Source organism: Mauremys reevesii, linkage group 2, assembly GCF_016161935.1.
Source record: "Mauremys reevesii isolate NIE-2019 linkage group 2, ASM1616193v1, whole genome shotgun sequence".
In the NCBI taxonomy this organism is placed as follows: domain Eukaryota; kingdom Metazoa; phylum Chordata; order Testudines; family Geoemydidae; genus Mauremys; species Mauremys reevesii.
In genome coordinates this window covers 9,455,843-9,480,752 of record NC_052624.1, presented here as the reverse complement: position 1 = coordinate 9,480,752, position 24,910 = coordinate 9,455,843, and the positions used below count along the sequence as shown (strand labels likewise).

Genomic DNA, 24,910 nt, shown 5'->3' with positions numbered 1-24,910 from the left:
CATACGCAAGCTAGCTCTAAGCGAGCGAGCTCAGGTACCAATAGCAGTGAAGCCACAGCAGCGTGCACTGCACAAGCCCACCCAGATCCCTGGGTACCTACTCAGGCAGCTAGAGTGCACTCAAGGCCATGCTGCTAGGCTTCACTGCTACCACTACCCACGTTGCCATCACACCCAGACTCCAATACAGAAGGGCAACCACGAGGGACGTTTGCAGATGTGTCCCGTTGCCCTTCCAACATTTTATTACCGTGTTGATGCCCCCATCATCATGACTGCAGGACTCATGAATTTTCATTTGTGGCCCCTTCAACTCTTTCTGTTTTGTTTTGTTTTTAATATGGTTGTACCGAGGCAAATCAACAAGCAAATTAATTCTGCTCTGGGTCTGCAGAATCTCTGTAAGCTACAGTTTCAACCTCAGAAATTGATCTTTGCTGGCATTACCGCTATCACTAGGGCAGCATGAATGGGCTTGCCCAGGGCAGAGGCAATAAGCAAGATATTAGTTATGGACCAGGGCCAAAGGCCCATAGCCAGATCCTGATCTGCCCACAGGATTTCCCATACTAATTGCTGGGGAGCTCTGCATGAAAAACGGACGACCGGACATGGCTTGAAGTCAGGTATTCAATAACAGTACAGTTCTGGAAGTGTTATCAGACTAGCAGACTAGCCATACAATGCCTGAAAAAGTCATATTTGAAATGTTTTTTTATAATTAAGCTAGGCAGAATTCCAGGTTTTTTTTTAATAATTTAGATGGATAATATCAATGTTTTCTTTTAAGCATTTTTTTTCCAATTTTATTCGTTTACATTTTCACAGTTGTAGGTCATTATTGAGGGGTCAGACAATGTAGAGGATCAGACAATTATTTAATGACAGTCAACGTTGAGATTCAAAAAGTTAAAGCTTTATAACCATTAAAGCCCAAATTGTCAACATCACTTAGCAAACTCAACAAAGTAAATATCCTTAAATCAAACTCGAAAAAAGTTCTCGAGCAGCGTCTTTGTTACATTGCCTGTCTGTCAGATCATATCATAGGCTGCATTTCCCACCGTCTCTCACAGATGAATGAATGCCAACAACCTTTAGATTAGCATCGCCGGAAATATTTGTCTTGGTTTGCGTGTGTGTGGTGAAATTGACATTTACCAATATTTACTGATAAAAATCATATCCTTCCAAGCCTACATGTAATGCACAAGTGCATCCCCATTAGGTCCTGGGACCAACATAGCCACAGTAGCACTGCATGTCCCCATTAGGTCGTCCAACAAAAATATTCTGAAAAGAAATGATTGTTTCATGCATGTCTCCTTTGACAGAAATAGCAATATTTGTGGTGCAGACAATGTAAAGCTGTCACATTAGCTGTGTTTGCTTTGTTTTAAAGGAGGACATAGTATACAGTGGTTATGTTCAAGTACACGAACAAGGAGGGCAGGATCCAATGGACGTTAAAACCAATGGAAAGATGCTCATTGACAGCAATGGGCTTTGGGTCAGGCCCTAACTCAGGCTGAGTCATTGCCTCATCCTGGGACCTTGGACAGATGACATCCTGGGACCTTCTTCAGAGAGACAAGGTGGGTGAGGTCATATCTTTTACTGGACCAACTTCAGGTCTGAAGATGAGCTCTGTGGAATTCGAAAGCTTGTCTCTTTCACCAACAAAGGTTCGTCCAATAAACGCTATGGCCTCACCCACCCTGTGGCTCTCATATTCTGGGACCACCACTACAACAATTTTGCCTTCTTCAGTCATTCAGACTGTGCGTTTCTGTTAATGAAACGAAAAAATGGGGCAAAAGTCAGACACCTCAGTGGAACCTGGATGTACCATCTGAACAGCATTATTCTGCACAAATACCAAATTATGATGCAATCCGATGTTCTTAACTATCATTACCCCTTAGAGGGCTCAATTCTGAGCTCATTTACTTTGGTGTAAATCAGGAATAACTCCACTGATGTCAATCAAGTAGTACTACTGTAATTAGGACAAGTATCATCAGTCTTCAAAGCCCTTTGCTAACACTGGATCAAATCCTGAGCTCACTTGCAGCAGTGAATTCAGTGGAGTTACTCCTGATTTACACCATGTAAGTAAAGTTAGACACTGACTTCACTATAACTCCACTGACTTCAGATGAATTCTTTCTTCTGCACGTCAGTGTGAGATCAGAATCATTCCCATTAATTAATTCTCCAGATGTCGCCATGATTAAGCAAATATTACCCTGATTTTCCAGACGGGGCGACCTAAGGGGTAAGTGATTTGCTCAAAGCCACAGAGCCAGTTATTGTCAATGCTATCATGAGAATCCAGGGATTGCTAGCTCCCAGTCCCGAGAGGTAACCATTAGACTATATCCCTCTCTGGCAGTAACAATTGAAGAGATGGGCATGTCCTAGGATTAATAATTGTCTGTGAGGAAATCATAGTCTAGAGGGAAACATCAAACCTTTAACCTTAGCTGGTCCTTAAGCCCCTGAACTACCCTGTGGTGAGTTATGAAAACAGGGAGCAAAACCCAAACAAGTATAAACATACAAAGGTTTTTTTTTTTGCATGGATGCAGCTGCAGTTGGTACCTGTAAAGTAAGTTGGCACCAGTGAATTAACGCCTTGTAGGTCACCCAATCAGAATTCTTGAGTTAGGTCTGAATGTTCCGTTTAGTTTACAATTCCGTTGAATAGCCAACAAGGCAAGACGGTGTGCTGGTCATGGAGCGATGAGGAGAGAACAATCCTAGGTCAGTACCTAAAACCCAAAAAGGGACATGTATATGTAAACAGGTGAACGACTGAATCTCATTTTGTTAAGAGCAGTATTTACAAGATGGATAAAATAACCCCCAGGACTGAGGAACTGATTTCCCTTTTCTCCACTGTAGGAAGGGCAGTGACCTTCCACATGGTTTTGATGAGGTGATCCCTCATCTCCATTCCTCCTTTTCCGCCCCCAGCCCTTCCACCATCTAGACACCTGATTCTTCCGCTCCTACAAGCACCCGCTGACTGCAGTGGCAGGTCTGTGTGGGGAGCAGCTAAACAGTCAACCCCTACACGCAGTGGCCAAGCTTTAAAACTTGCCAGTTGCCTTAGATAAAGATGAAGGTGTATTTGGTCCTGCCTCACCACAGCGGGCTGAACTAGGTCACCTCTTGAGATCCCTTCCACCCCTCCATGTCTATGCTTCCCCGTAGCAGACAGTGATACGTAGTATAACAGTGGAACATTAAAGAAAGCAGGGGCAGTAAGTATTTAGCTGAAGCAAAAACTGGCAAGTTTGGGAGGTTTATATAAAATCTCTTCCCTTTACGATCTGACCTGAAGAACGTTCTGCAAACCTGGAAACTTCTGCACTCTTCTTTGTTAGACCCATTTTATTGCTTTATCGCTGGTTCACGCTGGCATCTGTTTGCAGGGTTTACTGTTGAAGTGTACTCGCATCTGTACCTTTTGGATCAGAAGCAACACTTCTGAGCTGTGATGTTCTCTGCAATCCCAGAGGGCTGATCCCAGATTTAAAACTACAGACTGGAACAAAAACATAATCCTTCCCACCACTCCGATTCCCAGCTTGTAGGTAACCTCATTATCAGCTTGGCTCTGAGCATGAGAGAATGCTTCTGAGTAGGACTATGCCCACAAAATCCATGTGTGCATGAAGAAGCTTTGTCTGTAGGGTATGTAGTGGAGCTCTGCTCCCCTCCCAAAGCGTCTCAGCACTGATTATGAGTGCTACCTGGCTCCTCTCATGTACAGGTGTTCAACCCTGCTTGGGAGCAAAGGACTATAGTTCCTTTCCATTGTAGATGGGCTCCAAATTTCAAATTCTTGTTCTCATTTACACTGGGGTAAATCTGGAGTGACTCCACTGGCTTCACTCACAATTACACTAAAGCAGTCAAGAGAAGAAGTGAGTCCCAGACCCATATTCTGCTTCATACATCTCAAAGTGATCTGGGAGGATTGGTTTTACCCGTCTCTCCTTCCAACTTCAGTGACCTCTTCTCACCATTCCAGAAACAGTATTTAACCCACAGCCTTGTGACAACTGCTGAAATTAAATGGGCATGACCTGTTTGTTTAGAGATCACTACAGCTCTGTATCATGGTCCTTGGGAAAGGGTGTGTCTACCGGCTGAAAAAGCAAACTCTTCATTTACATGTAATATCCAGCTGTGATGTTTCCCAAATACTTAAGAACCCTATTTTTCAAAGCCTTGTTATTTCAAGTACCAGGCATAACACAGAACTCTAAAGGGCAGGAATAGAGAAACCAAAATAACCAAAACAGAGGCAGGGGGACTAGAAACACCTTCAGATGATCTCTAGGGGGAATCATTACCTGGATTCTGCAGATATCAGGTCAGATTGTGCAGGTTCGATCTTCAGCAGATGTAAATTGACTTAAATAGAGCAACACAGAGTCACACCAGCTGAGGATTAGGCCCAGTGTGTTCGTACTGTAAACATGTATATAAGGACACTCGGAAGGGCACGTAAAAAAGAACATACATTTTTTTGATACCACCTGGATTCTAAATATACATTGAAAAAGGTGTTTGGGACTCGAGAGCCTCTCCCCAGTGGCGTTTCCAAACACTGCGTTCAAGTCAAAACTCAACTTGTTCAGTGGCTGGTATTATGTGATCTTTACCCGCCTTGTGAACACTGTCAGCGTCTCTACTCTGCTCTCCTGTAAATAGGCTTTAAATGTAACGAGTGCTGGCTGAAAGTGATGCTGACTGTGAACAGAGGCTCAGTGTAGCCTCCTCTAAGGACCTCTATTTATTTACATTAAGACACTCTTTACTTATTATTCATCATGACCGTGAGAATCAGCCCTCTCAGTTGGCGCAGTCATAAACCCTGCCTCGTTTTATGACCTTTTAACCAGTGTTATTTATTAAGCTTCGACTCTGTACTGTAAATACTCAATGAATTGTACCCTAGCTCTTTTCCCTTGTATTTGGGTCATCTCAGAAGCACCTCCTTGTTTGCAAGGGGCTCCTTCTCCGTGGCTACCACTGCTGAAAACAAGCAATAAACCATCATAAAGACATTGTGTCCAGCAGTCTGCACATGTAGTTTGAGAACTGATTTCTCTCAATCTTTGGGATGCACAGGGAGAGGGGAAATTCTCCATTTCTGAGGAACTGATTCAGCAACTCAACTGATGAAGGCAACAGATGCCCAGCTGCCGGCAGTCACACAATTCCGTTATACCTTGCAGGATGGGCCCGGCCACTGGGACACATCCCACAGGAAAAGCCATGTTAACAAAAGAAGCAGTGGCAATTTCAGCACAAGAGATGCTCCAAGTTATAATGGGGAGCACGCCTCTGCTTGTCACTGGGAGTCTAACCTTGGGACACGGTGTAATTGGCCGTTGTGTCTTTTGGATGAAATATAAAACCAATATCCTGGCTCTTGACCCCTTGCCGCTATTGAGATCTCATGACATCTTTCCCACTAGCTATGGGTATTAAACCCAGGGATCCTGGACAAATTCCAGACTGAGTAATTCTACCAGCTGGGTTCTGTTCTGCAGTGGCTGCGTTTCATCCCAGACATGTCAGTAACACGTGAAGGGATTCCTGTACACACACAGGCACGTACGGGGCCAGATGATTGCTCCTGCTGTACCTGCCCTAGTGGATTCAGTCCCAAGAGGATTCCTCCAGAGGGCCATGGGCTGTTGGGTTTAGGTTAGAGCAGTCCTAAGCCTACTCTAACTTACGCTATGGAATAAACCAGTCCCTGGCTGCCCCACAACACTGGGTGCTCACATTGATTTCTTAACCCCCACCTTTACTTGTTCTTCTCCTACCCCATGGGTCTCCAATGAACACAGCTCATCCAGGCAGCAGTACCCTGCCCTCACAGTGGGTTAGGGCACGAAAGGTATGTTTCACCTGCAAAAAACCAAATTTGTGCATGCAGATGTAATGCATTTTTAAAGAAATACACAAACATGCTGCCATCCAGTGTTCTGGTAACACTTAGCACTAACAGGGGCAGCGTTTTCTCTGCACATGCATCATTCGTACAGCATTACTGCAACTGCACACAATGTTATTAACTATTCACACAACTGGCCAGTTAGTCTAAATTGCGATCGTTGCTCACAAAGGCCCACGCTTCTGTCCACAATCCCTGGACCTTACACGGTGGCCCCTGGTTTGCAGAACTAATTGGAAGAGCGGCAAATTAACTGATTGACAAATTCCAGACGGAGTAATTCTCCCGCTCTAAGATCTCCCCTTCAATTTCAGGTGGATACTGTTGTCTTTTTCACTTGCTGGCCTGTAGTGTAATGCAGGTGTGATGCTGCTAGGATCTCCTCTATGATGGCTAGAATTGTCAATTACAGTATAGTGTTTGTCAGAGCTGCAGAGGCGTTTGGGATTAAGCACCTTGCTAAAAATTTGCCACTTGAGCTTGCATATTAGTCATAATTCTAGACCAGGGGTAGGCAACCTATGGCACAGGTGCCGAAGGTGGCACGCAAGCTGATTTTCAGCAGCACTCACATTGCCCAGGTCCTGGCCACTGGTCTGGGGGGCTCTGCATTTTAATTTAATTTTAAATGAAGCTTCTTAAACATTTAAAAAATGTTATTTACTTTACATACAACAATAGTTTAGTTATATATTATAGACTTATAGAGAGAGAGACCTTCTAAAAACGTTAAAATGTATTACTGGCACGCGAAACCTTAAATCCGAGTGAATAAATGAAGACTCGGCACACCATTTCTGAAAGGTTGCCTACCCCTGTTCTAGACCAAATATGGCTTCTAAATGTATATTTAGTTACCTGAATAAACGTCTTGATTTTCCACTGAGTGCAGTGGGGGCTGTTCGATACTCAGCACCAATTGAAAATCAGTCCATTTATTTATGTACTTAAATAAGGATTTCGGAGACTAACTTGAGGCTTCTAATTTAGAATACGTTGGCCCTAATCCTCAGACGGGCTGTCCATTTGATTAGGATCCCCTAGGATGCAGGGATCTGCACCAGTGGATTCCGATACAATAACAAAGCCTTTGCTGCATCATTGTCTCCCCTTTCCTTTATCCATCACGGGCCTTTCAGGCTACATGCTCCTCAGAACAGGGGCTGTGTCTTCCTCTGGCTTTGTAAAACACCTAGCACGTGACTGGCAACATAAGTAGTGAATAGTAATACGTGCAATAGGGAGTGGTGAAAATAGCTCATGGGAAGTGATCACCGGGCCTTTTGTTCATGGGGCCAGATCTTCAGCTCATGGATGTCCCCCACAGAGCTATGCCCCTTTACACCAGCTGGGAATATGACCCATGAAATGGAGTGAACTCTGTAACCCAGGGTGGGCAAACTTTTTGGCCTGAGGGCCACATCGGGGTTCCAAAACTGTACGGTGGGCCAGGTAGGAAAGGCTGTGGCTCCCCAAACAGCCTGACCTCTGCCCCCTCCCACTCCCTGACTTCCCCTCTAAGAACCCCCCACCCATCCAACCTCCCCCTGCTCCCTGTACCCTGACTGCCCTGACCCCTATCCACACCCCTGCCCCCTGACAGGGCCCCCGGGACTCCCACACCTATCAAACGCCCCCTGTTCCCCGTCCCCTGACCACCCCTCTGCCCCATCTAACCACCCCTTCCTCCCTGTACCCTGACTGCCCCTCCTGGACCCCCTGCCCCTTATCCAACCTTCCCGCCCCCTTACCATGCTGCTCAGAGCAGCAGGAGCTCACAGCCCCACCACCCGGCCGGAGCCCACCACACTGCCCGGCAGGAGCTCGCAGCCCTGCCACCCAGAGCACTGTCAGCACGGTGAGCTGAGGCTGCAGGGGAGGGGCGACAGCAGAGGAGGGGCCGGGGGCTAGCCACAGATGGCAAATTGCATTGTGACATTCTGCTGCAGCTGTCCCTGTTTCCTGACAGTATAAAACTCAAGGGCCAGTACTTGGGTTGAGAAGAGCAGGTGGGTCCCCTTGAGCTGAGTGCAGCCATTGTGCGGCGTGAGACACTATTCATCACAAGTGAAGGTATCACAGGCCCAAAGGCTGAGATGAGATCAGCAAAACTCATTCGATCTGTCCTCAGCAATAATAGTGCACTTGTATAAACCCTTCCATGATCTCTATGCACCACCCAGACACGAAGTAACTTGAGTGGCTTTGCCTGAGGGCACCTAGGAAAGTCTACAGCCAAGTCACCAATAAAATCCACATCTTCTGATTCCCAGTCCTGTGCCTTAAGTACTGTACCAGACCCTCTCAACCTGTTATGTGAAGAGCCAGCAAGTCAATTAACTGAGCCGAGGGAGGTTTTCTTTGAACGTTGGATGCGGTTCCATAGGATTTGAAATAACACAAAGCAGAGGCTCTTGAGACAGGCTTTACGGCTCAGCTCTGATGGCCCAATGCAGCGAGAAAGCTTTCTTTCAACCCAAAGCTCTTGGTAACTTTTACACTAGGCAAGGTGGTGTCAGGAAATAAATCAGGGGAGACACGGCTGTTCCACTGATAGCTGGCTGGCACAAACAGGCCAACACGAGTGCTTTCACTTAAAGCTACACTTTACTAGTCTCAAGCACTTACACACGTCCGCAACAGGTTAGTAAAACACCCCCAACCCTCGATAGTTACCAAAGCTGAGTGTGGCTCTTGCGTGGCACAATGGCGGCCCGTCTGCCGGTGGGGATCACAGGATGCATCCAGGGGGAGAGTCCAGGCTACCAGGAAGACTCCCCCTACCTCAAAGTTTTCCCTCTTGTTTATATGTTAGTAATAGAATGACATGTCCCTTAAAGAAAACGTGTTAAGCAAACAGTTCCAATGGTCAAGCAAGAGGCTTCCTTGATTAACCAGGTGTGGGTTTTTCCCAGAGTTTGCAGCCTTGAGACCCTGTTAGACACATTCCTGAGGGCACATCCTGCTGTTCTAAAATGCAGGTATCAGCAACTTCAACACAATTCTTATCAGGAAGGAGGCGGGGTCAAACTGAGACTGCTGCATGGCCACTTTATGGCCAGCTGACTTGGCTGCTTTTAGCAATAAGCCATAGTGGTTTCAGGCACTTTACTGGTTTGCCAAAGTCTCCCCGTACAAGTCTGCAGAGTTAACTCAGGGGCTTACCCAGGTGTTACCCTAATAGCTCTCCCATCCACACACAAAACCTTCTTAGCTGAGTTTAGTGGAGTTTCCCACACCAGACTAGCTAGCAAGGCTGCAGGCAGTTAGAGCCTAGATGGCGGTTTCCCTCAGGCTGGTAACCTGCCTGCTTTGCAGTGAGGATGCCAGCTAAATCACCCAAGTGATGACAGTCCTCCGATGCCTTCCCACAGTTCCCCTGGTGTGCCCTGAAGGACAAAGTTCTCCCACAGTTCACTGTGCAACAATCACCAAGCAGCTCAGCTTCCTGCACCTCAAAGACCCATGAGATGTGATCTCAGACATCCTAGCGACTCACATGGGGAGCGCAGCCCCTGTGAGGACACAGCGAGGCTGCTCACACCCCCTGGAGCCGATCACCCAGGCTAACGCTGCAGTGAAGACACAAGCTGCGCGCTACTCAGCATGAATGAGGACTGCAGAACTAGGCCCTAAAAGCTCCGGCATGTGACAGCTGGGGAACAAGTCATCCCTGCTCTAATTCCATTTACTTTTCTGGAGTTCAATGAGGGATGGATTTGGTCCAGAGTGTGTTGGTCACTGACGGCCTGAGAGAATGAAGACATGCTAGACCTAATCACAAGCCTGTGCCATCAGCTCTGATTGCCATTAGCTGCTAGCGGATAAGAGAGGGGACGGTCTGAGAGGACAGGGTCACACTATAACAAGCAACGCTTGGCAAAATAACTCAGCTCCCCACTTGTCAACTGAGTGGCGGAAACAGAGAAATAAAACAAACTGTTGAAGGTAAGTGTGTCACGCAAACACCCACACGGACTCAGTCCCCCGGCCCCGCCTCCGACAGCTTCTGCCAACACACAAACGCTGATTGTCACTTCAGTCCTTTCCAAATCGCACGCGAACAATTGGGCTTCCAATTGCAGACTTCTAGCAAGGCACGAAGGTGGCAATGAAAGACGTTCAGTAATGGGGCTGCTCAGTGTTGGCTGGGTCCCGCTTCCTTTACCCCTTACAGATGCAAATTATTCATGCAAATAGCCAACCCCACAGGCTTGCGTAATCAATAGCAGGCTTCTTGTCAAAGCATTAATTTCCAGCTCTTCAGCATAGAACTGCTAGATGCCAATATACGCTTGATTATGTGCAGCCTACTCCCATACAATAAATTATGCCATTTGATGGAAAAATACTTCCCTTCTGCATTTAGACAGGCATTTATTATAGGCTCCAGCATCCCATGTCATCTGTGGCTCCAAATGAAAGTACAGTGTTCTGTCAAGTACATGCCCAGAGTAAAACCAGTAACGCATCCGAGGGGGGTTCAGATTTGATGCCCTGGGCTGGCCCATTACTAATAGAGATGAAAAATGACATCAATGTAGACTTTAGTGACATATTAAATTGGCGCCAATGAGCTACATTTTTCAAAGGGTTATCCACCCAGCTTCCAAACCATAGACCCAATGTTGTAGCCCCAAGTTTTAAGCAAATAATTTTGGATGCCTACAGGTTAGGCCACCCCAGCAACAGGATAGTCACATGCCAGTGATAGTCGTAAATGGAAAGCGGATGATTTCCTGGAGAGGCTGTGTAGGCCAGCGGGTAGGGCAAAGATCTGGATGTGCAGAGTTGTGGGATCTACAACATGTCCTGGTGCATGATGTTGGCCAAGACCTTTCCCCTCCCACGCTGCATCTCCGTAGACTGTAAGCTCTTCAGGGCCGGGCCTGTCTCTCAGGGGGTGTCTGCATTGCAAATGGAGGTATGATTGCAGCTCAGGTAGGCATACCACTAGCTTTCATCCAGCGAGCATGGCTAAAAACAACATTGACGGTGGCATAGGCTGTACAAATCAGCTTGGAACCTGGGTGCCTATACACGGCGCTCGCCTGCACCGGGTCGGTAGGGTGACCAGATGTCCTGATTGTATAGGGACAGTCCCGATTTTGGGGGCTTTTTCTTATATAGGCACTTATTACCCCCACACACAGACTCGTCACGATTTTTTACACTTGCTACCTGGTCACCCTACGGGTCGGTGCTGCCACATCTTCACTGCTAGTTTTAGCCATGCTAACGAGGTTAAAGCTCATGCAAGTACATCGTCACACACTGCAACTCGCCCTTTTGATTGCAATGTAGACCACCCTTACGATGTATTTACCTGAGCTTAGATCCTTAAAAGCATTGAGGCACTTAGCTCCCACTAAAAGCAAAAGGAGGGAAGTACCTAAATGCCTTTGAAAAGCTGAGCCACAGTACAACGGGGCCCTGATCTCAGCTGAGGCCTTTTTGATCTCCCACAGTTAAAATAATAATAATAATAAATTGGGGGCCATCAATGCAATTTACATCTTCCCAACCAAAATGTTTGTATTTCCACTGAAGCCTGAACAGGTGCCGAGAACTGCCCCACACGGATGCGTTTTCGACCAGCCTTGCAAAATCATCCAAAACCTACTCTCCTGTCCAGGCTGCTCCTACTAGGATGCTAATTAGAGCAGCTAGTTTTACTTGTGGGTCACAAAATATTCTTTCCCTCCTAGGACATGGGGTGAATTTTGGAAGGCTGCTTTTGGTCAGATTCAGCTTTTTTGATGGTTGGGGCTTTGAGTTTGTCCTTTGTTCATTTTCTGGTTTAAAATATTGACACTGCAGCTGAATCTATTGAAATGATTTCTTCTCGGTGCGGCTATTTAGAATGCCAAAGCTTTCCATTTCATGGTAACACTAATCTCATTTCTTTTGCTAGTTGAATTGGCATGAAGAAAGTCTCCCTGCTTTGCAGGAAATTGCTCCTGGCAGCTAGAAACGTAAAGTTCACCCTCCCGCCGGGAGCAAACGCAAATTAGACCTTTGCTCGCTTCATTCTGCGCGTGTGATGAGAGACGTGTGTTTCTGCTGCCAAGTCTTGAGAGTGCATCTCAACAACAGCGTGATAATTAAGGGGGGAAGGGAGAGCTCCCTTTGATGGACACCCAGCCAGCCAGTTAGCTGTAAAATCCCTCTTGGTAGCTGTTCTCTACTTGCTTTACCTGTAAAGGGTTAAAAAGTCCCCCAGGTAAAGAAAACAAAGCAGGCACCTGACCAAAAGAGCCAATGGGAAGGCTAAAACTTTTTAAAATTGGGGAAAAAAACCTTTCCCTTTGTCTGTTGGTCTCTCTGGGCTGCAGGTACACAGAGCAGCAGTGCTAGAAGCAGAAATGCTGTGTAAGGTTTGAACCAGGTCTGAAAAATGATCTTCCATACTTAGAAGGAATCATTGGGATAGGGAATGTTTAGATAAACGTGATCAGGTTTCTTTCTTTATTTTGGCTTGTGGATTTCCTCTGTGCTAACCCCTGGTGCTTTTGTTTGCTTGTAACCTTTAAGCTGAAGCCCCAAGAAACTATTTTGGGTGCTTAATTTTTGGAATTGCTCTTTTAAATTCTAGCAAAAGCCTCAGTTCCAGATGTATTTTCTTTCTAATAAAATTTACCTTTTTTAAGAACGGGATTTGGATTGTTGTGGCCTAAGAAGCTTGTGCCTATGCTGTTTGATTAGCTGGTGGCAACAGCTAATTCCCTTTGTTTTCTTCTCAGCTCTTCCCCAGAGGGGGCGGTGAAAGGGCTCGAAGGTACCCCACAGGGAGGAATTCCCAAGTGCTCATTCCTGGGTCAAAGGGGTTTTTTTTGCATTTGGGTGGTGGCAGTGTTTACCAAGCCAAGCTCAGAGAGAAGCTGTAACCTTGGGTGTTACAAGTATTAACTGGAGTGGCTAGTATTAATTTTTAGAATCCTTGCGGGCCCCACTTTCTGCACTCGGAGTGACAGAGTGGGGATTCAACCTTGACAAACAGCTATACATTTTCGGAGCTTTTTCACCTTTGCAGTGGATGGGCAACATATCAATTACCATAGGAAGGGCAGTGTGTCTACTAGTTAGGGCTCTGGACAGGGCATCGAAAGATGTAGGTGCCATTCCCAGCATTGCTACTAACTTGCTGTGTGACTCTGGGCACGTCTCTTCAACATTCTGTGTCTCTTGTTGGCCTTTATCTGTTTTGTCTGCCAGCTCTGTGGGGAAAGGACTGTCTCTTACCAAGGGTATGTAGATTGCCTAGCACAACAGGGCCCTGAACTCAGGCACTACTAGAATACCAATAATGAATAATAATGACGTACAACCTGAGGGCCATAGCATGGCTTTCCAAGCCCAGGAACGGGGAAAGCTAACTTCAAACACTCCATGGGCTCCGAGGATGCTCTGCTATTGAGGGAGAGGCACGGGTGTGGCCTGCTAGTTGCAGAGTCATATGAAACGCTTGACCAGACCCCACTGATCGTGGGACATCCATATGGAACAGCTGCCCCGACATGTGACGCTGCCTCCTCCATCCCTGAGCAGCCCTGCTCCTTCCTCCTTTGTGACTGTCCTGGAAGGGGAGTTAATAGGAATCGTTGACTTTAATCAGCATCGACAGCTCCAATTTGGAGGGGCAATGATCAGCAAACAGACCATAATCTTCCCAGTCCACCTGGGAGCAGTCCCCCGTTTTCTGACAGGTGCACCAATGCGATCTATGTCCCAAAGCTTTTGGGAAAGGTCAAACCCTAAGGTCATTGACCAGGGTTCGGGGGAATTTGGCTTATTCTTTGCCTGCTCGCTGCAATCGAGGCGGCTAAGTGGCACTGCTGGAATTGCAATTTATCTGCATTTTATTTTGAAGGGCACCTAGAGGCTGGGATGGGCACTCTCATCAATTAAAATCACCTATCATAATAAATAACACACTGCCCCTATACAGCTCCTTTTGCCTGAGGACCTCAAAGCCCAGGCAAGAGTTTTATTATCTCTTTATTTTCAAACCAGGCTGAACGGACTAGCCCCCAGAGACACACCTCTCCTTTCCGGCCACCACACACTATCAGTGGCACAGTACAATTACAAATCACGTAAAGCAGGACACACAGACAGAAAGAGGATGGTCTGGGGGGCTAAGTCAGAGGACTGGGGTGGAGACCTTCTGCTCTGCCACAGTTCTGCTGCGTGACCTTAAACTTCTGCACCTCCCTCTGAGGAACAGGGATGAATCAGACTTGCCCACGTCACAGCGAGGTTGTGAGGATTGACACATTACAGATGACAAAGTGCCTCACAGTCCTTGGACCGAGGAGTCCAAGCTCCTCCTTGGAGCTTGGACTCCTCCGAGCTCCTGACCCAGGAGGCTCACCCTTGGCCCCTCCCTTGCAATCCCCCATCCCCCGCAGCCTCAGCTCGCTCGCTCCGCCGCTGGCGCAATGCTCTGGGCGGCGGGGCTGCGAGCTCCTGGGGCAGCGAGCTGCAGAGCCCGGCCTGACCCAGTCTCTGTGCTGCACGGTGGCGGCGGCTGTGTGGCTGTAGCGCCGCCAGCCAGCGGTGCTCCAGGCAGTGTGGTAAGGGGGCAGGGGACGGGGGGGGTTGGATAGAGGGCAGAGGAGTTCGGGGTGGTGGTCAGAGGGCGGGGGTGTGGATAGGGCAGAGGTGGGCAAATTACGGACTGTGAGCCACATCTGGCCTGCGGGGCCATCCTGCCCAGCCCCTGAGCTCCCAGCTGGCCCCGGCCCCTCCCCGACTGTCCTTCCTCCCCCGCAGCCTCAGCTTGCTGTGCTGGCAGCGCGGCATCCTGGCTGGCTCCAGGGCTGGGCGGCGCGGTGCAGGGGCAGATTTACAAGTGAACACAGGGTGCCCTGGCAAAGGCCCCCCAACAACAGGGGGACCCAGGGCCGGGCACTCGGGCAACTCAACATTGGCTGCACTGAAATCATATGCAGGCGGGCGGTGCAGATGGCGGGAGCGCAGGGAACGCAGGCGGAGGACTCAGGGGGAGCACTGGGAGGCCACGCAGCCGGCCAGAGAGAAGCGGCCCTTTGAAGGGGAAACCACCACTTCTCTCTGGCTGTGCGGCTGCCCCTGCTCCTGTTGAGTCCTCCGCCCATGTTTGCGGGGCCACATTCCGAAAGGGGCTGGGGGTGGGGAAGATGGATAAGGGGTAGGGTCCTGGAAGGGGAGGTCAGGGCAGGGGTCCTGGAAGGGGTGGTCAGAGGGTGGGGTGGATGGATAGGGGTCAGTTGGGGACAAGGAGCAGAGGGGTTGGATGGGTTTGGAGGTTCTTAGGGGGGCAGTCAGGGGGCAGGAAGTGGGAGGGGGTGGATAAGGGGTGGGGGGCAGGCTGTTTGGGAGGGGGCACAGTCTTCCCTACCTGGCCCTCCATACTGTTTTGCAACCCCAATGTGGCCCTTGGGCCAAAAAGTTTGCCCACCCCTGGTCTACGATATGGACATTTGGCCATTAGACCCACAGTCTCGAGGCACCTGACGCCTGTTGATTTCAAGGGACACGAGGCACCGGAAGGTCTTTGAGCATCTGGGCCTTTGTACCCACAGTGAGACTGAATCCATTTCACGCAGGTCAGCAAATAACACCTTCCAATCACTATTCAGTTAGCTTGGATTTGAACCCCTGGCTATAAGGTAAAGGGGTCTATAACCCATTGCTTAGTCCTAGGGCCCTACCAAATTCATGGCCATGAAAAACGTGTCATGACTGTGAAAACTGGTCTCCCCCGTGAAATCTGGCTTTTGTGTGCTTTTACCCTATACTATACAGATTTCACGGGGGAGACCAGCTTTTCTCAAATTGGGGGTCCTGACCCAAAACGGAGTTGCAGGGGGGGTCCCGTTATTGCCACCCTCACTTCTGCGCTGCCTTGAGAGCTGGAGAGCGGTGGCTGTTGGCCGGATGCCCAGCTCTGAAGGCAGTGCCCTGCCAGCAGCAGCGCAGCAGTAAGGGTGGCAATACCAGACCAGGCCATCCTTACTTCTGCATTGCTGCTGCTGGCGGCGGCTCTGCCTTCAGAGCTGGGATCCCATCCAACTCTCCAGCCACCCAGCTCTGACAGCAGCAGCACCACCAACAGCAACACAGGGTAGCAGTACCGCAACCCCTCCAACAATAACCTTCTGAACCCCTCCCCTCAACTCCTCACTGGGTCAGGACCCCTACAATTACAACACCGCGAAATTTCAGATTTAAATAGCTGAAATCATGAAATTTACCATTTTTAAAATCCTATGACCGTGAAATTGACCAAATGGACCACAAATTTGGTAGGGGCCTATTTATTCCTTGAGCCACCCAGCCCCTTGCTCTGGCCTTCATCTGAGTGTCCCCAGCAGGCACAGACCTGGCCTAGCCAGCACCTGTGTCACCCTCTCTGCAACCCCTAGTGCCAGGTGTGTGTCAGAGGCCTGGCCAGAGCACTGTGTGCTCCGGCTGTCAACTGACAGACAGTCCCTTGGTCACTGTCACTAGCTGGCGTAATTTAGAGCAGCCCCCAGGTAGGGCAAACAAATAAGAGACTTCAAAGAGAAACTGCTGAGCTCCAGTTCATCTGCAAATTTGACACCATCAGCTCAGGATTAAACAAAGACTGTGAATGGCTTGCCAATTACAGAACCAGTTTCTCCTCCCTTGGTTTTCACACCTCAGCTGCTGGAACAGGGCCTCATCCTCCCTGATTGATCTAACCTCGTTATCTCTAGCTTGCTTCTTGCTTGCTTATATATACCTGCCCCTGGAAATTTCCACTACTTGCATCCGAAGAAGTGGGCATTCACCCACGAAAGCTCATGCTGCAAAACGTCTGTTAGTCTATGAGGTGCCACAGGATTCTTTGCTGCTTCTACAGAACCAGACTAACACGGCTACCCCGCTGATAAATAAGAAACTGTAGATTTTAAAATCCTCGCCCCTCCTCCAGGTAATGCGACTGTGTCCTTTGCAGGCTGAACATCTTTGGTTGGGACCAGCCGCTGCTTATGCATTATGGCTCTTGACCTCCAAAGAACAGCACAATAAAAAGATACCTCAAGCACAGCATGGTAGCCTTTGTTACTGACTTTGAAATACTGGAGCCTGGTCCTTCCACCACTTTCACTAGTTTCCCACCACTCGAACTCCAGGGACTTGGTTGGAGTTACTCCTGATTCACACCGGTGCCAGAGATGGGAGACTCAGGCTCCGTATCTTTCACAACACCTTTCAGGAATCTAAAAAGATGCTCTTCTGACAAGCAAGAAGATTAAGGATTGGTACACTCAGGGCCAAGCTAAGCCATTCAATACTCCCATCATTTATTTCCGAGATAAGCAGGGCAGTTCCCGGTTTGTGTTGAAGTGTGATTTGGAGCAGATGTGCACAACTTAAGACTTTTAAGGAGGTTGACTGGCTGCTCATGCCAATGCTGCATTTTGCGCAAACAACTGGAACCACCATTTGTCTAAATCAGGGCAGTTTGTTCAAATCTGCGCTGAGGGCCTAACATTGGCATTTACCGTGGCTTGGTGTTTTTAGAAACCACCCTGAATGCAACTTTGCTCCGGCTGAAGAACTCAGGATCCTTATTACTGTGATAATTGAGAGGCACAATAATACTCTGGAGTTCTTATGACTAAGGCTAAGTTTTTGTCATGGACCCCTCTGCCCACAGCTGGATTCCCCACCATCTACAGTGAGTGGAAGCTCTGGAGTCCTCCCTGCATGGTGGCTGAGCAGCTCTAGAGGTGGGGGGCAGACACCTTCACTGAGTGGGAGTTCTGGGGTCCCCCTGCCTGTGGGGTTCCCTTGCCCCCGCCATGGCAGCTGGGAGCCACCAGGGGGCTGGCTGGGAGCTCCAGCTCTAGGGCAGAAAATGTCACAGAGGTCAATGGAAGTCATGGTTTCTGTGACTTAATCATAGCCTTCATAGAATATCTCAGGGTTGGAAGGGATCTCAGAAGATCATCTAAGCCAATGCCCTGCTCAAAGCAGGACTAATCCCCAGACAGATTTTTTACCCCAGTTCCCTCAAATGGCCCCCTCAAGGACTGAACTCACAACCCTAGATTTAGCAAGCCAATGCTTAAACCACTGAGCTATCCCTCCCCCCAACTGAATTATGACTAATTCATGCTGAGGGCTTCTGGTTTTAGGTTTTACCAAATAAACACCTCCAGACTCAAAAAGAAATGAAATTGGCATTTATCCAATAAATACCAGAAACACACTGGAAAGAGCTACTTGTATCTGAGGACCTGTCTACGTGGAGCAGTAATGGGGGACTTTAACAGGGGTGTGATTTCTCAAGCGCACTCACGTGTCACGCATTCACTGGTCTCTGTAGGCCTGCTGGTGTGTACTAAAGGTTCCCTAGTGCACTTAAACGTAGTGCTGTTTGAAACAGGCCCACATGTAAGTGCACTAGGGAACATTACAAAGAGATTACTTGTTACAGTGTATACTACTAGAATGGGTAATGTATATCATATATATTAATACAGTCTACACAAAGAGAAAGCCCTGCAAAATCCCAGTCTTTGGTCATCTAAAAACAGAAGCCCTATTCATTTCATACCCATTAATGTTAATAAACCATAATTGCCAGGTATTAGGAGGAATTTGAGCCCATATCTGGACAGCTACAACCATTCAATTAGGACAGCATTAATGTGCCACTAAGAAGATGTTATTTGGTCTATATTTCATTGCTTTTCTGGCTAGGGGTAACAATCAGATTTGGAGAAGCGGAACTGAGCTAAGGTCACTTGACTAGCAAAATATGGGGATTTGAAGAGTTCCATTGCTTTTGAGCCTAGCTTGGGAACGTAATCTGCCCATAATCCATCCTGTGGAGTTTTTGCCCCAAAGATCTGAGGACCAGTTTAAACTAATTTGAGCAGGACTCATCATCCATCAAGTCCACAGTGTACAGGTTCCAAGGAGTTACTTGAATTAAATCGCTAGGATTCTCTATTGCAACAAGTCAGCTTTGCCTTTAGAGAAAATATGTGTATTGTCCAGGCATCCACACACTGCTAACACTGCCAAAGTCTTGTCCCAGTTTGTATTGGGATCAAGTTAAACATCGTGATGGATTTCTCAGAGTGGTTTCTTTTCCAGTTCTCCCTAAATCCTGGTCCAGAATTTGGAGGGGATCTTCTCAGGATGTCACAGAACTGAAACGGAGCTTTTCCAAGTTCAGGGTCAGCAGGTATTTTGTCACTGACACCATCACATGTCCTCACAATGTCACCCTTGTACAATGTCACACGTACAACATCACCCATATATAATGTCACCCATGAGCACTTTACAAACAGCCATTCACTCAGCCACACAACACTCCCCATAAAGTGTCATCCCCTTTTCACAGATGAGGAATCTGGGGCACAGAGACATTAGAGGGACTGTGACAGCTCAAAAGCACTGGTCCAGAATCTCGTCTACCTTAGTGCTGAAGCTGGTGGAGAGTCACCACTGTGAAGCTGGTGTGAGAGGAAAATTGGGCCCGCTATTTTAAAGCACCATACTTTCCTATGTGCAATCATTCTATCATTTTATTTGTCCACACACTGTGTTTTCGGGCAGGTGGCTATTTCAGGAGGACTCCTGAAGCACCCGTCGTAGGGATGAGCGTGAGTATGTGGAAAGTGACCTACATGAACACAGGCCTGAGCAGCTGACACCTACAGCTCCTAAAAGACAAGATCAGCTGCTCCTGCTGGAACCCATGGAGAATAGGAAACATTCCAGCTTGGTGCACCCCATCTCCATATGCAGCTTCTTCAGAGGAGCGCCGCAAACATTATATCTCAGAGATCCACCCAGAAAAACGCTGCATATCAGAAACTGCTTTCTAGAGCCAGCAAATGCTGCCTGTAAAGATATTTTCTTCCCGTTCATGTCTGTAAGATGCAGATGGGAGCACTCCTGGAGAGTGAACGGGGGAGAGTGCAGGTGGCTTCTGAGCAGTGCACAGGCATGATTGTGTCACCTGGCTAGTGCGTGTGATGACCAAGCTCCAGGATGTGTGAACAAACTCTCTTGAGTTTGCACAAGGATCAGCACATGGAGATGAGCTACAAACATGAAGAAAGTCAGGTCTGACTGACAAACAAACTCTGCCCGGACATTTCGAGTTCACTATCACAGTCCTAAGTGAGGGCAAGACATGAGGGAAGAGTTTAAAAACCAGGTGCCTGAAGTTAATCTCCTAAGTGATATGAGTGATTATTTATTATTTGTCTTATTAGAGCGCCTAGGAGCCCCAGTCATTGACCAAGAGCGAAGTGTGCTACAAACACAGAATAAAAACACAGACCCTGAACCAAAGGCACCTGCATACGACTTCCTTGGGAGCTGCTGGGTGTACTGCTCTTTTGAAAACCAGACCACTGATTTAGGGCCCGTAAACCAGGATTTCGGAGCCTAACTTGAAGCCTCCATTTTTTTAAATCCTGACCATGGTTTTGAAGTTGATATTGGCCTTTCAAGTGCTATGCCCGTGGTCACATGGCAGCAGAAGCCAGAGCGCCAGAATCCCAGCCTTTGGCTTCAGCCACCAGACCACGTTCCCTCATCTCCATAGCAAAATCACGGCTAATCATGACAGACAAAACCAATTGCTCACATCCACCCACAGCACAATCAAGAGAAGCCTAGTCAATGATCAGCATAATCATCATTAGCAATTTAACACAGTGGTACTGTGCTGCTAAAACCACCCTCTTTGCCCTGATAACACCATTCGTCCAAGAATCTCAACACGCTTTAGCGATATTCATGAACTGTTTCTCAACACTCTTGTACTCTGAAGTATTATCATTAGAGAAGATCAGAACCACAGTAGGGTCCTGGCCCCTGGCTATGGCCCTACAGTAAATACAAATAATAAATAATAATTTTCCATCAGATAATTCAGTTCCATTGAAAGCTAAATGCTTCACGAAATGGTGTCACTTTTGCTGAAATTTTGTTTTGGAGAACAACTGGGGGCAACGATTCCAGCAATGTCTAAACATTCCATTTCAACATTTTCGGCCTGCAACATTTCAATTTTTCACTTTGACATGATTTTTTCTTTTGAAATGGAACATTTCATTCGATCCCAAACTAATTTTTGTTCCTGAATTTCCTTCAGCAGAGAATTTTTGCAAATTTCCGGGTTTCATTCCAATTCGGAATAAAGCCAAATTGCAAAATCTTTTGTGAAGTGGAATTTGCATCCTCCAAACAGCTCTAATAACCCATTTTTACAAATGGGGAAACGGAGGCACAGAAGGGTGACAGCATAGGCATCGACTCTGTGGGGTCTCTGGGGCACAAGCACACATGGAAAACAATAGGGGGTGCTCGGTACCTATGGACAGTGGTCCTGCCTGCACTCCACCCCTAAGCCCCACCCGAGCTTGGCCTCTTCCCCCTGTGATCCCACCTATGCTGTGTCTCTTCCTTCCCCGGCTCCACCTCTCCCCGCCAGGCCTCTGCCATTTGCTTCTCTACGCCCCCTCCCCCCGTCACTCGCCCTTAAGGCAGGAGTGGGGCAGAGCAGAGTGAGCGGTCGGTGGGAGGTGCTCAGGGGAGGGGGTGGAGAGGAGCGAGTAGCAACTGATGGCGGGAGCCTCAGAGGAGCGGCTGAAGAGGATCAAGCAGTGGGTGGGAGGTCTCGGGGGAGGGGGCAGAGTGGGAGCGGGGCCTCCTGGGAAGAGGCCAAGTGGGATCAGAGCACTGGGGCAGAGCGGGGGTGGAGCACCCGCCAGCAAAAACAAAAGGCAGCACCTGTTGGTGAAGATGAATATTCTCCAACGTGGGTGACTCAAGAAGGGCACCTAACTAGTGATGTGATTCTCAGACCCAATTGAATATCTGCTGCCAGCTCCTAATGATTTAAAAATCCGGACACTTATTTAGACTCCTATGTAGGGATTTAGGTGTCTATCATTAAGCTCAAATGTGAAAATTATGACCTAAGTGACTTGCCCCAGAGTGACTCAGGAAAACCTAAGAGTTCGGATTCTGAGGGCTCTGCTACTCAGCACATCGACGCCCAGCTAGAGCTGGTTGAAATGTTCAGAAACTAGATTTTTCAATATTTTTTCATTAAAATTTCAAATTCCATGAAATATTGTTTTGCCTCTTTCGACCAGCTGTACTCGGCCTAGCTTCAGATCCCATTGACCAGGGGAGGGAAACTATAGGTGTAGCAGGGTGGTCACCTGCTCCCGCCGTAAAGAGCTTAAAACAGCCCAGGAGAGGGCTGTGGCTGGGAGCAAGCAGTTCCCAGGCTGACTGGGGAAGCAGCCTCAGCTGTGGCCACACCCCAATCAGGGCTCAGCGGGCCCTTATAAGAGGGCAGTGGGCCAGGAGCAGAGTCAGTCTCTCTCTGCCTCTAGAGAGGGAAGGGCCTGGCTGCTTAGGAGCTCACAGGGTATGTAGAGTGGAGCAGGGCTGGGGGAAGGCCAGGGGAGGTGGGGAGCTCTGGCCTGGAAACCCCCCAGGCTACAGGCCTGGTTAAAGGCCCAGAACGGTACTGGGGTTGCAGAGGGCAGCTCAAGGGGTAGGCATATGCAGCCAGTCCAAACCCCGCTTGCCTATGATGAGTGGCTTTTACACTGCACTCTGCCCCAGTGAGTGGGGGCTAGATAGTGACTGGCAGTAGCCCAAGACTGAGGTGAGGTGGGGGTAGTGGGTCCAGGAGGGAGATGGGGGGCCAGTGGCAGCGAGGCACCAGCCTGCAAAGGGCGTTCTGGGTCAAAAGAGCTAATTTCCAGGACGACCAACAGGAGGCACCGCAGGGGTGAGTCTCGCCCCGTTACAATAGGCTTGTCTCCTAAGCCTTTCAGCCTCTTAACAGATTTAAAATTTTTATTAAAGCCAATGTTGAAAATCAAATTTACACAAGTTAAGAGGGAAGGTACTGTACATCTGGGGTCAGGCTTGAGTTATGAGAGATTACAAGTATCGGTTACAAGGTTCACAAGATACATACACAGTACATAACCAGCATAGACCCAGATTGGGGTGTGGGAGTTTTAGCCAAGAAGCGATAGCTTTGCAGCTTGTTTAAGAATGAAGCAAGCTTTCCATCGACTCCAGAAAGTACAGATTTCCATTTCTACCCCCTTATACTGCCTATAAAAGAAAACAGCCAGGAGATAAGCAAATATCCCTGCCCCTGCATGTTCTGCCTTTTCCACTGAGTCTGTCAAGAATATGACAACAAAACTATTGCCAAGGATGACAATTCACCTTGACTATTTTGAGAAGCTGTTATCTTATCTCTCCGCACCTGTCTCCTGACAGGCAGATGGAAATTTTTGAGGAAGGGAGCCAAGATGTTTAAAAAAAAAAAAAAAAGCAAGAGATTGCACAAGGTGTCATTCAAAAATGGAGACTGATCTCCCTGTTATCACTCCATGATGAGCACATCTCATGGCCGACAGTAGTGACTCCCCATCTTTTCAGCTCAAAGGAGCTATACTGATTTACTCCAGCTAAGGATCAAACACAGGCTCTTTGCTCTACCAACATCTGCCTACTGCCTCCCTTTCACTTGTGTCTGCTCTAGCTATGGAGAAGACCCGCTTCTGTGATAGCCTAGACGGATCATAAATGAAATGGAAATGAGCAACAGTGGCACACTGATAAAAAAACACCCTCGGTGCAAAGAGTCCAGCACACAGCCTATGCATCACTTAGGCTTCACTTAAGACCTCAAATAGGACTTAAACTGTGCATAGCCCTCTTCACAGGGGTGAATCTCATCCATTATAAAGAAATGACTTGACTGGGCTTTGTTATCATCAAGGTTTCCAGATGGGTAAGTTTAGAACTGACCAATGGATAGTGTTTTAGCAGCTGGGGAGAATGATCTATAGATAAGTGTGTGGGCATTATTTGCTCTCCAATCTGCACTTATGGGTCTCTATAATGTGTCATCTGTGCTTTCCCATCTCTGCTCCCTTTTTTTGAAAATGAAAGGCCACATATATTCATTCTTGGTGTAGCTCCAATGGACTTGGGTGGAGTTACACCCCGGTGAATTTCCAAGGGGTGTTCGTATGATGAGGCTTTCTCCTGATGCTGAGATTTCCAGATAAACAAAGCAAGCTCTTCACAGGGCTGGGGGGTTGTCAGCCCTACTTAAGAGAAGGACCCTGGGCAATCGTGAAGGTCTCCAGGCAGGTTGGCATTGCCTTCCAGGATCTACCTGCAAGGAATAAGCTCTGGGACCAGGCTTCATGTTAAACTTGAAATTCCCTGGAGAACAGGCTTTAGTCAAAGTCAAAGCAGCTATATTTAATCTTCAGATAATGCTGACTTGCCCTTGGATCAGTAAGCAGTGTGGACCCAATGCATTCTGCTGCCTCCAAACAAGTGCTTCAAGGTGGGGATGTGGGGCCAGACCCTCAAAGGAATTTAGGAGCCTAGCCCCCATTGATTTCAATGCGAGTAAGGTTCCTAAATACCTCTGAGGCTCTGAGCCAATGTCCCTGCTCTTGCTCATTTTTGTTAAGCCATCGCCGTAAAAAATAGAAATAACTTAATTGGCCTCTGCCTGTTGCCTTGGTTGTGAAGTCAATGAGTTTCCTTTGGGTCCTTCCAATGTAGGAAGCGAGCTTGGCATGTGCCCAGCATGCACCAATATTGCTGGCTAGAGATGCTGTCTCACATAGTGCGTGTCCCAGTAACTGTAATTACCCCCAGTGGCACACCTGCTTGGCTTTGCGCTGGGACAGGGTCTTATCAACAGCAAACGCTGGCAAGAAAGATTCATGCGTGTGCCTCTAATCTGCACGGCCCGGTTCTAAAGTCTCAGCAACCATCTGTGAAACTAGTCCAATTTCGAAGACGAGTCTTCCTTCTGTGGATCAAATTCTGCTCTCTGTGATCATGATGTAAATCCAGTGGAATTACTACAGATGTATA

The 24,910-nt window shown here is 47.9% G+C and overlaps 1 long non-coding RNA gene across 1 annotated transcript in view; it reads left to right on the top strand.

Annotated features, from left to right (window-relative positions):
• Positions 1-2,709: 2,709 nt before the first annotated feature.
• The window catches only part of LOC120396421, a 54,326-nt gene continuing 32,125 nt past the window's right edge, over positions 2,710-24,910 (top strand). Inside the window, exon 1 of the long non-coding RNA XR_005593124.1 lies at positions 2,710-2,766. This is a non-coding gene — a long non-coding RNA (uncharacterized LOC120396421). The remainder of the gene's footprint in view (positions 2,767-24,910) is intronic.